Source organism: Puma concolor, chromosome A2 (genome assembly GCF_028749965.1).
Source record: "Puma concolor isolate L17-30 chromosome A2, mPumCon1.1.hap2, whole genome shotgun sequence".
Lineage (NCBI taxonomy): Eukaryota > Metazoa > Chordata > Mammalia > Carnivora > Felidae > Puma > Puma concolor.
This window is the reverse complement of record NC_141668.1, coordinates 68,820,710-68,835,241: the sequence shown is the minus strand read 5'-3', so window position 1 is coordinate 68,835,241 and position 14,532 is coordinate 68,820,710. Positions and strand designations below refer to the sequence as shown.

The following is a 14,532-nucleotide window of genomic DNA, read 5'->3' as shown; positions in this document are numbered from 1 at the left end:
ACCATCTTTCTTCATTCTGGAAAATAGGTGGTCTGCAGATAGAGGAGGGACTGATGGTAATGGAGGCAAATGGGGAGGCAGAGTTCCCATCAGCGAAACAACATAGGCAGCCACAGCGATAACTTTGGTGTTGGTAGCAGTGATGCTGGAAATTGAAAATGTTTAAAAAAATTTAATTATTTAGGGGAGAGTGCAAGTGGGGGAGGGGCAGTGACGGGGGAGGTAGAAGATCTGAAGAAGGCTTTGCGCTGACAGTCTGACAGCAGTGAACACGACGTGGGGCTCAAACTCAACGAACCACGAGATCCTGACCTGAGCCGAAGTCGGGCATTCAACGGACTGAACCACCCAGGCACCCCAGAAATTGAAATTTTTTAAATGTACTCCTGAGGTGGTAGCAACAGGAGCAAAAAGACTTCCCAAGAGAGAAGAGTTACTCTGGGTGAAAGTGTAAGAGAAACCAGCAAATGAATTGAGTGCTGTGTGTACCAGCCTGCCTCCAGCTCGTGGGAATTTATATTTACATACTCCTCCTAGGAGAAAAATTGACAGTTTGTATCAGAAGCTTTAAAGAAGTAGACCTTTTGCCTTAGAAATTCTACTTTTGGTAGTTTGTCATGAAAACATAAACAGATGCAGTTTATAGGATGGTATGTTTAGCACAAACCTTTAAGCTTTTATTCATTCTGGTGTAGTTAATATATAGTGTTATATTAGTTTCAGATATACAAAATCGTGATTTGACACTTCTATACACCACCCAGTACTCATTGCAACAAGTCCACTCCTTAGCCCCTGTCACCTGTTTTCCCCATCACCCCTCCCCCCACCTCCCCTTTGGTAACCATCAGTTTTTTCTCTATACTTGTCTGTTTCTTGGTTTCTCTCTCTCTCTCTGCTCATTTGTTTCTTAAATCCCACGTATCATTGAAATCATACAGGTCTTTCTCTGACTTATTTTGCTTGGCTTATTCTCTTGAGCTCCATCCATGTCATTGCAAATGGCAAGATTTCATTCTTTTTTTATGGCTGAGTAATATCGCATTGTATAGCATGAACCTTTCTCTTATTTTTATTTATTTTTTTTTTTCAACGTTTATTTATTTTTGGGACAGAGAGAGACAGAGCATGAACGGGGGAGGGGCAGAGAGAGGGAGACACAGAATCGGAAACAGGCTCCAGGCTCTGAGCCATCAGCCCAGAGCCTGACGCGGGGCTCGAACTCACGGACCGCGAGATCGTGACCTGGCTGAAGTCAGACGCTTAACCGACTGCGCCACCCAGGCGCCCCTGAACCTTTCTCTTATACATATTTTATATGCTAAAAATCTCTGGAAGGAAAAACATTTATTTACCTATGGACCTTATGAATTCAGGTGATTTAATTTTTTTCTCCTTTTTATTACTTATATGTACCCAATTTGATCAGTTCTATTTATTGTAATGACCATATAGTACTTATCTAAACCCAAAGTCTAAAGGAGCCCCAAAGAGATAGGCCTCTGAATCCCGATTCTCCCATAGTTCTCCCAAAAGTAGATGTGCATTTTACTTTACTACTGAAATTTCATTGTGCTTCCTGTTTTCAGGATATAATTCAGTTCACTGAACATTTATTGAGTAGATATAAATACTGTTAGCTTCTCTTAAAATATTTATATTAGTAATTATATATATTATTTTGGTAGATTTAAGGCTAGAGTTATAATAATACAAGAAAGTCTCATCCTAAACTTTTCATTCATCTTGCAATAACTTAATAATTTATAGCATTTCTAGGAGGAAAATATATCTTGGGGAAAGAAGTTAAGGAACTTTTTATTTGAGTCTGTCTCATGTTTTCCAGGATGTTGATGATCCTTTTATTCCTGTGTGTATCAGGAACTTCTAGTGAATTAGGAGACATCCTTTAAACATTAAGGTCACTTTTAAGGTGAAATTTTATTTTATTTAAAACATTTTTATGTAAGCTGTATCATTTTTAATGGATTGCATAAACTTATAACCTATGTAGTTTATTATAGTCTACTCAGTAATTTTAGTAACATGAATATGAAGTTTTATGTCCTCTTACTAAATTATCTTGCACAATTGTTTCTCTGGAATTTTAAGTTTAAACTTTTAAATTCTAATTATACTGTGAATATATATATAATAATTTTTACTCTGCATTGGTTTTTTGTATTGATTGTTTAGTTAATAAAGTTAAAAGCACGTGTTATTTTTACATGTTGGTTATTTAATAAAGGTCTCTCTGAGGACGGCAATCTCTCTTCAGTGCCGTTATTGTCAGTTGATCTGGAATGTCTGTTAATGATGTCTTGGCCGAAGGCTGAGTTTTTATTTCAATCAAATCATTAGGCACATGTAGCAAATATATCAGAAAGTTTAATTTTAAAAGAAAACAAGCCTTTGGTTTTTTTCCACACTTACAGAAGAGCACTGTTAAGTAGTTGGGAGTTTATCTCTGGGTGACATTTGAACATTTTGAAGAAGGAACTTAGCATGTTCTCCAGGTAGAGAAGAGCACTATTGCTCCCAAGCAGGTAAGCGTTCAATCGTTTGTTTACTTGTCAACATTTTCCCCATCATAGTTGATCTCAGACAGAATTTTCAAGCTCAGCCAACTTTAGGATTGATTTATAGCAAAGAATGGTTATGTTCTATTAAGAAAGGATGTGCAGAGAAAAAAATCTGCTAACTTTGTCCTCCTAACTTTTTCTAGACCTAGTAAATTGATTTTTACTCTGATTCTGTCCATTTAATTTTTGTTACCTGCTTCTCAACCATGCTCTTTCCTTGTTACTTGTAGCCATAGAACTTCCTAAATATTTAGTCTCAGAGCAAGAACAGTCAGGCTTTTCATGTTCTTTGGCATTAGCAGCTGTAACACACTGAATTTCTGGCAGTGGAATTTTATGGACAGAATCTGACCCCTACTCCCACCCCCTTGTACCATGGCCCTGAATGAAGAAACCTTGCTTCTGAGCATGTGCACCTCAACACGGATATGTCCACTCTTGTTCTTAGTAGACTCAGCATCTTTTATATCTTTGTATGTTGCTAATTATCAGTCAGGTATCATCTTTAGGTTCTTTATTTTTCTACACCTGTCTTCTCACTTGATCATAAATGTTGATTATAAATTAAGCAGCATTATTCACATTATTACATTTTATGCACTCATAGTTGGGTTTAGTAATGCAAGGGTGTGGAAGAGAGACGGACTGTCAACCTTTCTTTATATGAGGTTCTTTTAACCTACTGTATCTCTGTGTGTTTCTGTTAATACTATTATCAGTGTGATTTGTTTTCTTCTTGAGTTCATATGAAACTCTTTCAGAGTTGAAATTGCTAAGAATGATTAGATTTAAAAAATCATAAAACCAAATATGGCCTGGTTTGTGAATTTTCATGATAAAGATAATTTGTAAAAATTGTATCATATATTAATAGATGTGTCTTAGCATAAAATAATAATTTTCTAGAAAAAAAACACTTCTTAGAAGACCTGAGTGTAGCCGCTGGAATTGGCCATGAGGCCTGATTTGAGAATAGAATAATTTGTGGTATGAATTTGGTAAGTAAAGTTGGGGAAATTCAGATCCCATTTGATCGTGGAGAAGCATATTTTTCCCCAGCTATTAACTGATGTCAACTGCCTGAAATTTATCGATCTCAAGGCTCTTCCTTATTTGTTGCCAGTAACTCTCCCTCGTACAGGGAGAGTACAAATGACTCACAAGCTCAAGCTAAATAAAGTACTCTGTAAAGATTTTCTGCCTCTAGAACTGCTCAAAGTCAGATTTGATTAGCGGGCACTGATCCTTGCCAACTGGTTTGCCCTTAATAACTCCATGGGTAGGGCCTGTCAGACCAGACTCAGATGTAGACTCTCTCCCATTTTTGTTTTGTTTTGTTTTGTTTTGTTTTGTTTTGTTTTGTTTTGTTGACTTCCCTTTTCAGACATCCCATCTGAAACCTGTTAAGAACAACATAAAACTGGTCCCAGATTTATTGATTTTTCCTGGGCATTTGACTATGTGAAATGGAACCAGCGATGACCTAAACTCGGCGTGCTCAGTAAACACCTTCTCTCCCTGCTCCAAGTTCTATAGAACTTCAGTCTTAGTGTGTGTTCTAAGCAGACTATAGGAATATTCTTGTGGCAGATCAGGTAATTTTCAGCAAGGGTAAATCAGGTTGTTTTGCACTTCTTTTTATTTTTCATTATTTTATTATTTTATTTTTATGTTTTGAGTAGACTTCAGGCCCAGCAAGGAGCCCAGTGTGGGGCTTGAACTCACGATGGTGAGATCAAGACCTGAGCTGAGATCAAGAGTTTGATGCTTAACTGACTGAGACACGTAGGTGGCCCTGCACTTTTTTATTTTTTTTAATTCTTATTTTTTTCACCTATTAAAATCTTGATGAGCACATACCACTTCTTGATGAACTGTGCACCTGACCCTTTGCTGGACTGAAGGGGGAGATTACAATCTTCTACAACGGTGCTGATTGTGTAGATTTTGTTTTTTCTTTTGGACACGTCCCTCACTGCCTGCTACTTCTGCTATCTAATTTTCATCCAAAAGAACTGCGTAGTATTTATTGCTCTAACATCAGAATCATCGTGTTTGCCAGACAAGTTGCAATATTCAATTCGCTTATCTCTAAAAGACCGATGTAACAGATAACTTACCCATTTCATCTTGAAGGGTTTCCTTGAATGTATCTGCTTTAAAACAGATAGCATATAGGTATCCTTCAGAGACTTTAAAAAATGGCTAATGTAAAATCCAATCTGAACAATTATTGTGTCTCTCTGTGGCAGTTCTGCTTGAACTTATCTTCCAAAGCACCCCAATGGTGAAAGAGTGTGAATATGCTCCCCTAAAGCCTTTGGGGTGGACACTTTGTCTCAAGGATTTTTTTCCCCCACAGAGCTGGTGTTATCTTCAACTCATGTGAAATTTGCACTCAGTGCATAATATAGCTGTGATTGTTTTAACATGAAATGCTTTTTTTCTGGGAGTGCCTGGGTGACATAGTCGATTAAACATCCGACTCTTGATCTCGGCTCTGGTCATGATCTCATTGTTTATGAGTTCAGGCCCCACATCAGGCACTGTTGGTGTGGAGCCTGCTTGGGATTCTGTCTCTCCTTCTCTCTGTCCCTACCCCTCTTGTGCTCTTTCTCTCTCGAAGTGTGAATAAGTAAACTTAAAAAAAATTAAATGCTTTATTATTTTTTTAAGTTTATTTATTTGAGAGAGACAGAGACAGCATGAGCGGGGAATGGGCAGAGACAGAGGGAGAGAGAATCCCAAGCAGGCTCCATGCTGCCAGCACAGAGACTGATGTGGTGCTCAAACTCATGAAACCATCAGATCATGACCTGAGCCAAAACCAAGAGTCCCATGCTTAACCAACTGAGCCACCCAGGTGCCCCTTAACATAAAATGCTTTTATTTGTGTAACATCAAACAGTAAATGAGATGCTAAAAGATTTGCAGTGTTTTTCCTTTGTCATTGTGTATCTTCTCACATGCCACATATACTCCTGGAGGTATTCATCCTCCAGTTTGAGAAGCATAAATCAGAATTCCTTGGTTGCTTAAATAACTGTTTAATGAGACCAGAAGTGTTTTGTAGGAAAATTTTGGTATTCCCTCAGCCCACTTCGTAAGGGCTGTTAAATGGCCTTGTCTTTGGGGGAGTTGCCGTCGCTTGGAGTGGATTCCTTATCAGTCTGACCCTCTACTTGTTTGATTGTCCAAGCATTTAGTTCTGCTTTTAATTAGAAATAGAGAATTTCTGGACTTCAGGTTCTACCCAGAAAGTGTGTTATCTGAATCTTTTGGTTGTCAAGTTCTTATCAGAATCTCAGTAGCAAGCAATATTAATAGTGGACTGCCTGGAAGATAAATAATTCATCCATTACTCAAAGTAAGCTGTATCCTTTTTTGGATATGGACTGTATGAGGATCTGTTGAAAAAATGCCCATGTACCCATGGGCCCAATATTTCACCTACAAGTTCACGAGATTCACAGAATCCTTGTAAACCATTCCTGAATTTCCAGTAAGTTAATCATTTATTCAATAAATATTTATCAAGTGCCTACTCAAATACTTATTGAGTGCCCATTGGCTAAACACTGTGCTGGTGAAGGGATTTTATTTATTGTGAATTGCTATAAGCTTCATCAAATCTTTTTTTTTTTTTTTATGAAATTAATGAAGATATAGATAGGTCAAATTTCTATGAGAAGGTTGCAATATATAGCAACTCTCACTTTAAAAACTAAGTATAGAAACTTATTCCTTTAGTGTTTTTTTAAATAAATATATGTGACTGCAATTTCCCCCTCCCTCTTTGCCATCAGTTTCAACCAAATTGGTAGAAGTTTCAAGTGAGAAATGTTTGTTGACTTTTCAGTGTTTTTAGAACTTAGCCTTTTCCTTAGAAGTTGCTTCTCGAACCAGACCCATGTGACTTAACAAAGTCACATGTTTGAGATTGAATCATTGCAGCAGACGTTAGCCTGTCTGAATATTTTTCCTTTTTTTGTGGTAGATCATATAGTTGGAGATCCTGTTTGGGCAGTTCAGTCCAGGCTTTTGAACTGTCCGATAGCCAGGTTTTCCTGTGGGGACTACAGCTTTGCTTCTTGGGTTCTGTTTGTAGCGACCTCTTTCGCTCCTGGCCTCATCAGCCCCTGTTATCGTGACCCACCTCTCTTCCTTAGCAAGTATTTAACGGTGAGGTGGATGAGAATCTTGTCTTAAAATGAACACCTCTCAAAGTGATTTGCATCCCCAAAAGTAGACCTTGAATTTTTCTGCAACATATAAGTAATGAGTTTTGTGGATGTTGGTTTCCCCCGACTGGATGGGGCGCTGATGTCACTGATTAGGGGGAATGTCAGACCTTTCTTAATTTTGTGCTTTTCCTTCTTTTCAGACTCATTTTTTTTTTTAAGGTAATATAGAATGAGTTTTTTAAGTCCCTTAGATTCTTTTTTTAACTGACGATTTGAAAGTTAAATATGTTTATGCTTTAACCAACCATTCATAAACTTGGGCCTGAAGTTGAGATTTTAATTTCCTTTGAATTTTATAAGAATTTATGAATTCAAAGTGCAGATTTGTTTTATTTTTACTTACATTAAAATAGGAAAATCTTAAACTGTTTAAAAATAGTGGCACCAGACTGACCTAAACCAGGAGCACTGGAAATTTTCACTTCAGAAACTCCCTGCATCCCTAGGGTGGTCTGTGGATGTGATGTTCCAATCTGGAAGGTCATCTTGGAAATAGATTTAGTTCTAAGTTTAGGACCAGAAAGACTACTTCCTTCCTCCAAGCTTTTCACATTTTCCCCTAAAGCTTCACTGACGAAGGGCAGATAGATTTTTCAGTTTCACAACTGCCAGGGAACCACAACTTGTGAGGGTCTACAATCTTAGTGCTCATATAATGCCATATAAATATTAGGTGTTCAGTAAATATTTGAGTTGAGTGAGAGAGAGTAGATGAATTTGCATTGTAAAACCTCTAAACTAGGCTCTGAGTAATAAATAATACTATTTATATAAGTGGAAATAAATCTCCTGCTTACTTCTAGTCAGATTATATCCAGAAAACTATATTTAAAGAGAGGGAAAGTTCTGAATTAAAGTCAAAGTAAAAATACTTTCTTTTCATGAAGGGTGGTGATGTTTTACCCACTTACAAGCCTTTCAAATATTTAGAGATGCTCACTGAAGGAAGTAATTCTTTGCGGGGGGAGGGGGGAAATCCTCTAAACCTAAACATTTATGGAAAGAAATAATCATATAATTGGCACCTGGACCTCTGCAGAGATTTGGTTAATATTTCACTTGTGTGTCAGCGTTTAATTAGCATGTTCCGTTCCGCATAGAGAAAAATGTGTGAGGCAGAATGGAACCCATCTTACCTTTTAAATATATACATATAGCTTTAGAGGAGTGAACCATATAGTTTCCTCCCTCACTGTGGAGCCTAGGGCCCAGAAAATTCTTATAAGGATGAAGTTGTAGCCTATAACTTAAAACCTTAAGGGGAAACTAAGGTTGGGGGCCTTCAGTTGGAGCTGTGTCTGTGACAGTTTCCGCATTTGCTGAACGAAAGCAGTAAAGCGCACTAACGACAATTCACATGACATTTCACACCTTCAAAAAATGATACTGGAAGCTGTACTGCTTGGTTCTGCTTCCTATCCCTTGTTTGTTAAGAATGCTTCCAGATTTCTCTCTCTCTCCCAGGCTTGTAAATTTGTGTTGCTTTGTGGAGGATGAAATATTTATAAAGTAGCCTTTTTTTTTTCTGATCCCCTCACCTCCTTCACTTAAATGTTCTGCGTCTCTCTGCTTTTCTGATTGAGAGTTGACCTTACTCTCCTGCCTTGCAGGGTCCTGGCCTTAGACTAGTGTGATTAGGATGATTAACAGAACAGGTACAGGGGCTCGCCTGCCTGTTTATTAGCCTCCCCTTTGCATATCCAAGATCTTGCAGGTGTAGGTCCCACTGTGGTTAGTTCACGGGAGACACTCTTTCTTATGTGTGCCTCCGATCCCTTGCTACTGAGGACACCCGGATGTCTTCACTTTCTGCCATTTTTCTTTATCTTTTCTAAGATTTCACTGTAACCATTTTTGCTATTTCTGTGCTCTCAGCTGTACTTCTCTCTTCTATTTCTGACCTCTCTTGTCTTCTTTTATGAATTTCCTCAACAAGAGGAGGTCATGATTAATAAAGAGTGGAGCTGAAATTCAGATTGAAACTCAGGCAGAAAAGGTATATGGAAATATATTCACATGTAGTTGAATTCTGCAGAAGGGATTCCCAAGGTAGAGAAGTGATCACTACATAGATGTCTAATTATCTTGCTTTTCCATTACTTCCATTATTATGATTGAAAGCTAAGTTTTATGGGATAAATTATTTGTAGCTTGGCTTTAAAAAATATGGCATTTGAGAATATCGGTACAGAAATGACAGGCTATTTCACATTTTAGAACTCGAAATTTCTATTAACTCACTCTTTCACAAGTTGGTAATATAATTGATATTCTTGTTCAGGGCCTGGAGGTCCTGCATTTCTAAAGAAATACTTCAGTACAGTGTTAATGTTACATATTTTATTAAGTCTAATTTTTAAAATATGGTATTTTATGAAGTAGGAGAATTCTGGTCTGGAAGGCAGGAAACCTGGGTTTCAGTCACACTCAAATTGCTTTTTCTTTTTTTTCAAGGTTATTTATTTATTTTTTATTTTATTTAAAAAAATTTTTTTAATGTTTATTTATTTTTGAGAGACAGAGAGACAGCATGAGTGGGGGAGGGGCAGAGAGAGAGGGAGACACAGAATCTGAAACAGGCTCCAGGCTCTGAGCTGTCAGCACAGAGCCCGACACAGGGCTTGAACTCACAAGCCATGAGATCATGACCTGAGCCGATGTCGGACGCCCAACCAACTGAGCCACCCAGGTGCTCCTATTTATTTATTTTTTAATTTTTTTTAATGTTTATTTTTGAGAGAGTGAGCGAGAGAGAGACAGAGTAGGAGCAGGGGAAGGGCAGAAAGGGAGGGAGACACAGAATCCAAAGCAGGCTCCAGGCTCAGAGCTATCAGCACAGAGCCCAATGCAGGTCTCAAACCCATGAACCATGAGATCATAACCTGAGCTGAAGTTGGACACTTAAGTGACTGAACCACCCAGGCGCCCCTTTTTAATCATTTCTTAAAATTTCCAAATGAACAGCCCTCAAGGACAAAAATGAAAGGCACCTGTTTTCATTTATTTATTTATTTATTTATTTATTTATTTATTTAATTTATTTTTTATTTTTTTTACTGTTTGTTTATTTTTGAGAGAGAGAGAGACAGAGTGCAAGTGGGAGAGGGGCAGAGAGAGAGGGAGACACAGAATTTGAAGCAGGTTCCAGGGTCTGAGCTGTTAGTACAGAGCCCAACGTGGAGCTTGAATCCATGAACTGTGAGATCATGACCTGAGCTGAAGTCTGACAATCAACTGAGCCACCCAGACTCCCTGAGAGGCACCTATTAATGCATTAGACAGATATTTTAAAAATAACCTGTAAAGTGATTTTCTTTAAATTGAATCTTATTTTTCCACTGACCTCTGTTATAATCTTTGAAATATATTACTGTGAGTAAAATTTGATCCTAATTCGAGCTGTGAGACTACCCACCCTACCTGACCATGAGTACCCTGTTTTCTTTTCTGTAAAAAATGCTCACAGACAAAGCAAATAGTTTGTGTTGATGAACAGTTGCTATGCCCACCTGTACAACTTCCCTTTTCTAGATGCAGGGGAAAGGCACTTGGTTTTTGCTTATATTTATTCTTCAGTTCTGTTGGAATATAAATTTATTATGTGTTCTTTGAAGCCATAAGACTAGCCACAGCAGAATTTCAGGAGAATGCCATCAGCCAGTCTTCTGGTAGCACTACACTAAATTTACTGCCTGCTTTTGAAATTCTTCCTTGCCAAACTTTGAGTGAATGACTCTTCATATAATTGGGTACAGATGTAGTTTATTTTATTTGCCAAAAATAATTACTGTGGCTCACTAAAATGGCGATTAAAACCCACTCAGTGTTTGTAACTCTTTTTTTCTAAGAGTTTGGAAATGTGCCTAAAATGAGGGTTCTCCAGTAAGAATCATGTCAGTTCCTGAGAACAAACTGAGGGTTGATGGGGGGTGGGAGGGAGGGGAGGGTGGGTGATGGGTATTGAGGAGGGCACCTTTTGGGATGAGCACTGGGTGTTGTGTGGAAACCAATTTGACAATAAATTTCATATATTAAAAAATAAAAAAAATAAATAAAATCTAAAGCTCTCTAAAAAAAAAAAATCATGTCAGTTCCTTGAATTACTGAATTACAAATTCCTGTTCTTATGTAAGGTTGCTGCTCAAACCAGTCTTTCATCAACATTTAGAATGAAGAACCAATTTTCACTCCAATTTATTTCACCTGTAGAAATTGTAACTTTTTTAAAAGTGAAGCACCAATTTGTTAGGACTCTTAATTTTTCATTTATTAAATACAAAGAACAATAAACTTTGTCCACTGTATGGATGTAACCACATACGTGGCAAGAAATAGCTGTCAGCTGTCAGCACAGAGCCTGACGCGGGGCTCTAACCCACGAGATGTGAGATCATGACCTGAGCCGAAGTTGGATGCTCAACCGACTGAGCCACCCAGGCCTTAAACCATCCCAGAGTACAGCTGCCTACAGTGCAGATGATTCCAAGAATTTGTCTTAACCAATTCAGAGGCGGAGGGTGAGCCCCTGAGAGATTGTTCTTTTTTTGTTTGTTTTTACTTATTTCTTGTTTGGCCAGTGAGATGTTGAATTATGTTTTAATATAATTACACACACCTACTTTAGAACGGCAGTTCTCAAGGAGATACTTCCATGGACTCCATGAAGCCTTCCTTCTTCCAAGTGCATTATCTTTGTGACCCTGGGTTTTAACATACTTCAGCCAAACAGTGGATCACAACAGCCTGAATGCAGAGGCAGATAGGAGAATCCAGCTGTCCACTCTTAACCCAAAAATTAAAAAAGATTTTAGGGGCCCCTGGGTGGCTCAGTCAGTGAAGCGTCTGACTTCAGCTCAGGTTGTGATCTCACAGCTTGTGAGTTCGAGCCCCGCGTTGGGTTCTGTGCCGACAGCTCAGAGCCTGGAGCCCGCTTTGGATTCTGTGTCTCCCTCTCTCCGCCCCTCCCCTGCTCACACTCTGTCTCTCTCTCTGTCTCCAAAATTAATAAACATAAAAAAAAGTTTAAAACACCCAAAAATTAAAGGAGATTTTCACAAATATAAGATGCCCGTCTTTCCACTACATTTGTGTATTTTAATATAGTCATTTTTCATAAAAACATGCTATTTATGTTAACATGCAAAATGTAATTTTAAGTGAATTAATATATTTAAAATTTCTGTTTTGATTTCTAATATGATAAAATATCAATAGATATAACTGACACAAATAAAAGCTCTTTGACGTCCTCAATATTTTTGAGAGCATAACACTGGTCTTGAGATCACAAAGTTTAAGAACTGATGCCTTGGTGGGGGAGTCGGGGTGGAGGTGGCGCCCCGGTGGCTCAGTGAGTTAAGTGTCTGACTCTTGGTTTTGGCACAGTTCGTGGGATTGAGCGCCGTGGCAGGCTCTGTGCTGACAGCATGGAGCCTGCTTGGGATTCTCTTTCTCCTCTCTCTGCCCTTCCCTACCCTCTCTCTCATAATAAATAAATATTAAAAATTTTTTTTAGTTAGTTAATTAAAAATAAATTTTAAAAAGTACTGTTGCCTTAGAGAATGCTTCTATACCAAAATGTCAGTTTAATTTACAGTTTTTAATCATAAAATGGTCATCAATTGAAAAAAATAGTGCTGTATTTTATTTGGGTAGGAGTAAAATAGGGAAGATGAGACTGAACCTGAACAGTGTTCATTTTCTGGATGGAAAGAGAGTGTGGCCTAAGCCAGCATGCAGGTCCACATGCAGAAGAGAAATGATACCACAGGAGCCACATAACTCAGCACTGCTGACGTTCTCTCTGACCTTTTTATTATTCTGAATTGAAAGGAGCTCCTATTCTCACATCTTGCAAACCAGTCTTTCTTTTTAAAACCTTTATGCAATGGTCAGAAGAGATCTCTGCTTAGACCAGCTCCAACCGAACTGCATAAAATAAGAAATGAGCATATAGGGCCGTCTGGGTGGCTCAGTCGGTTAAGCGTCTGACTTCGGCTCAGGTCATGATCTCCTGGTTCGTGGGTTCGAGCCCCGCATCTGGCTTTGTGCTGACAGCTCGGAGCCTGGAGCCTGCTTCAGATTCTGTGTGTGTGTGTGTGTGTGTGTGTGTGTGTGTGTGTGTGTGTGTCTCAAAATAAATAAAGGAAAAAAAGGAAATGAGCACATGTACTTTCAGGAGGATTGTAATGAAGTTTATATAAATGATGCACTACAATTTTTTTTTCAGGAAAATTAAGATTGTGTTTTGGAAACATAACTGGCTGATAAAAAGTAGGATCTTTGCAGTTTTTAATCATAATAACCACCTACATTATTAGAGTGCTTTGAAGTCCTCCAATGAATGAAATCAATGAAAGTAACTTCAAGTGTTCCAAGAAGGTACTCACTCAAGTTATGTTGTAAACATAATGAAATGTGTAGGGTAAAGTAAATATGATTGGATTGGGTCACATGCTTCGTGCAGTGTTCACGTTCAGTTTGTTCATCACAGAATGCTTAATAGGTGTTTTATATAATCATCTGGCTCTAAGTACTGTACTTATCAAATGTATTACTTTGATAATCATTTGAGTATTTCCGTTTTAAGGCAATGAATTAAAATTCAGGCTTAAACTGCTGAACATATTTAAAAACAAAAAGTATCTGTGCCCTGTAATCTATTATTAAAAATCTGTGTTGCTATTTTGCATGGAACAAAACTAGATGAAATCAGTGTTCCCTAGAATAAGCTGTGAAAGTCAGCATTCGAAGTTCTCATGGAGTCTAGGTGTTCAAAAGAGTAGATGATACCCAGTAGTGTTTGCGTGTGGTGTGTGATTTTGGGAAGAGAGTGAGTAGGGATTAATAAAAATATGTAAAAGCCATGTTGAATCAGACCAAAAATCAGATGATCTTTTTGAAAATAAAAAAAAATCATCAAAAAAGCCTACAAAATGAATGATTGATGTAGGGTTGAGGAAAGGCTAGAAGAGGTGGAGACAGTGGGGCCTGTCATGTTAGCACACTTGTCAGCATTGCTGGTTAGAGGCCATGCGATGGGAAGAGAGAAGGACAAGTTCAAGAAGTATCAGCAGAACATAGGAATTGCACAAGGTTTAGTGATTCTAATAAGAAAAATTAAAACTAATATAACAATGGTAACAGTATGTGTATGATTTTTTTTTTTTTAAATAGGCTTCGTGTCCAATGCAAAGCCCAGTGCAGGGCTTGGTTGGGCTCACAACACTGAGATCAAGACCGTGAGATCAGTACCTGAGCTGAGATCAAGAGTCGGATGTTTAAACGACTCAGCCAGCCAGGCGCACTGACTGTTTTTGGTCTTTTTAAGCACTTTCCGAAGCTTCAATTAAATTGTAGCTAAAAACATTAGGTATTGTTATTTTTTAGAGTTGGGGAAAATGAGGTACACGAAGCTTAAGTAACTCATCTAAAGACACACACTGAAAATAACCATGATGACACATGATCTTAACTCATTTTATCTTCATAGCAGCTCTAAGAACTTAGTACTGTTATCCCCAACTCACAGATGGGGAAGCTAATTGTGAGAGAAGTTGAATAACTTGCCCAAGATTGCACAGTTAATAAGTGCCAGAGCTGGGATTTTAAACTAGATTGCCTGAGTCTGTGCTCTTAACCAGTATGTTCTCCATCCTGTGTGTTGTTTCTGTTATTTTTGGATAGACCATCTTAACTTAGATTTA

General features: G+C 38.1%; 1 protein-coding gene across 1 annotated transcript in view; it reads left to right on the top strand.

Annotated features, from left to right (window-relative positions):
* UMAD1 (UBAP1-MVB12-associated (UMA) domain containing 1) overlaps positions 1 to 14,532 on the top strand; it is a 223,378-nt gene that overhangs the window by 38,743 nt on the left and 170,103 nt on the right. The gene's annotated exons all lie outside the window — the stretch shown is intronic.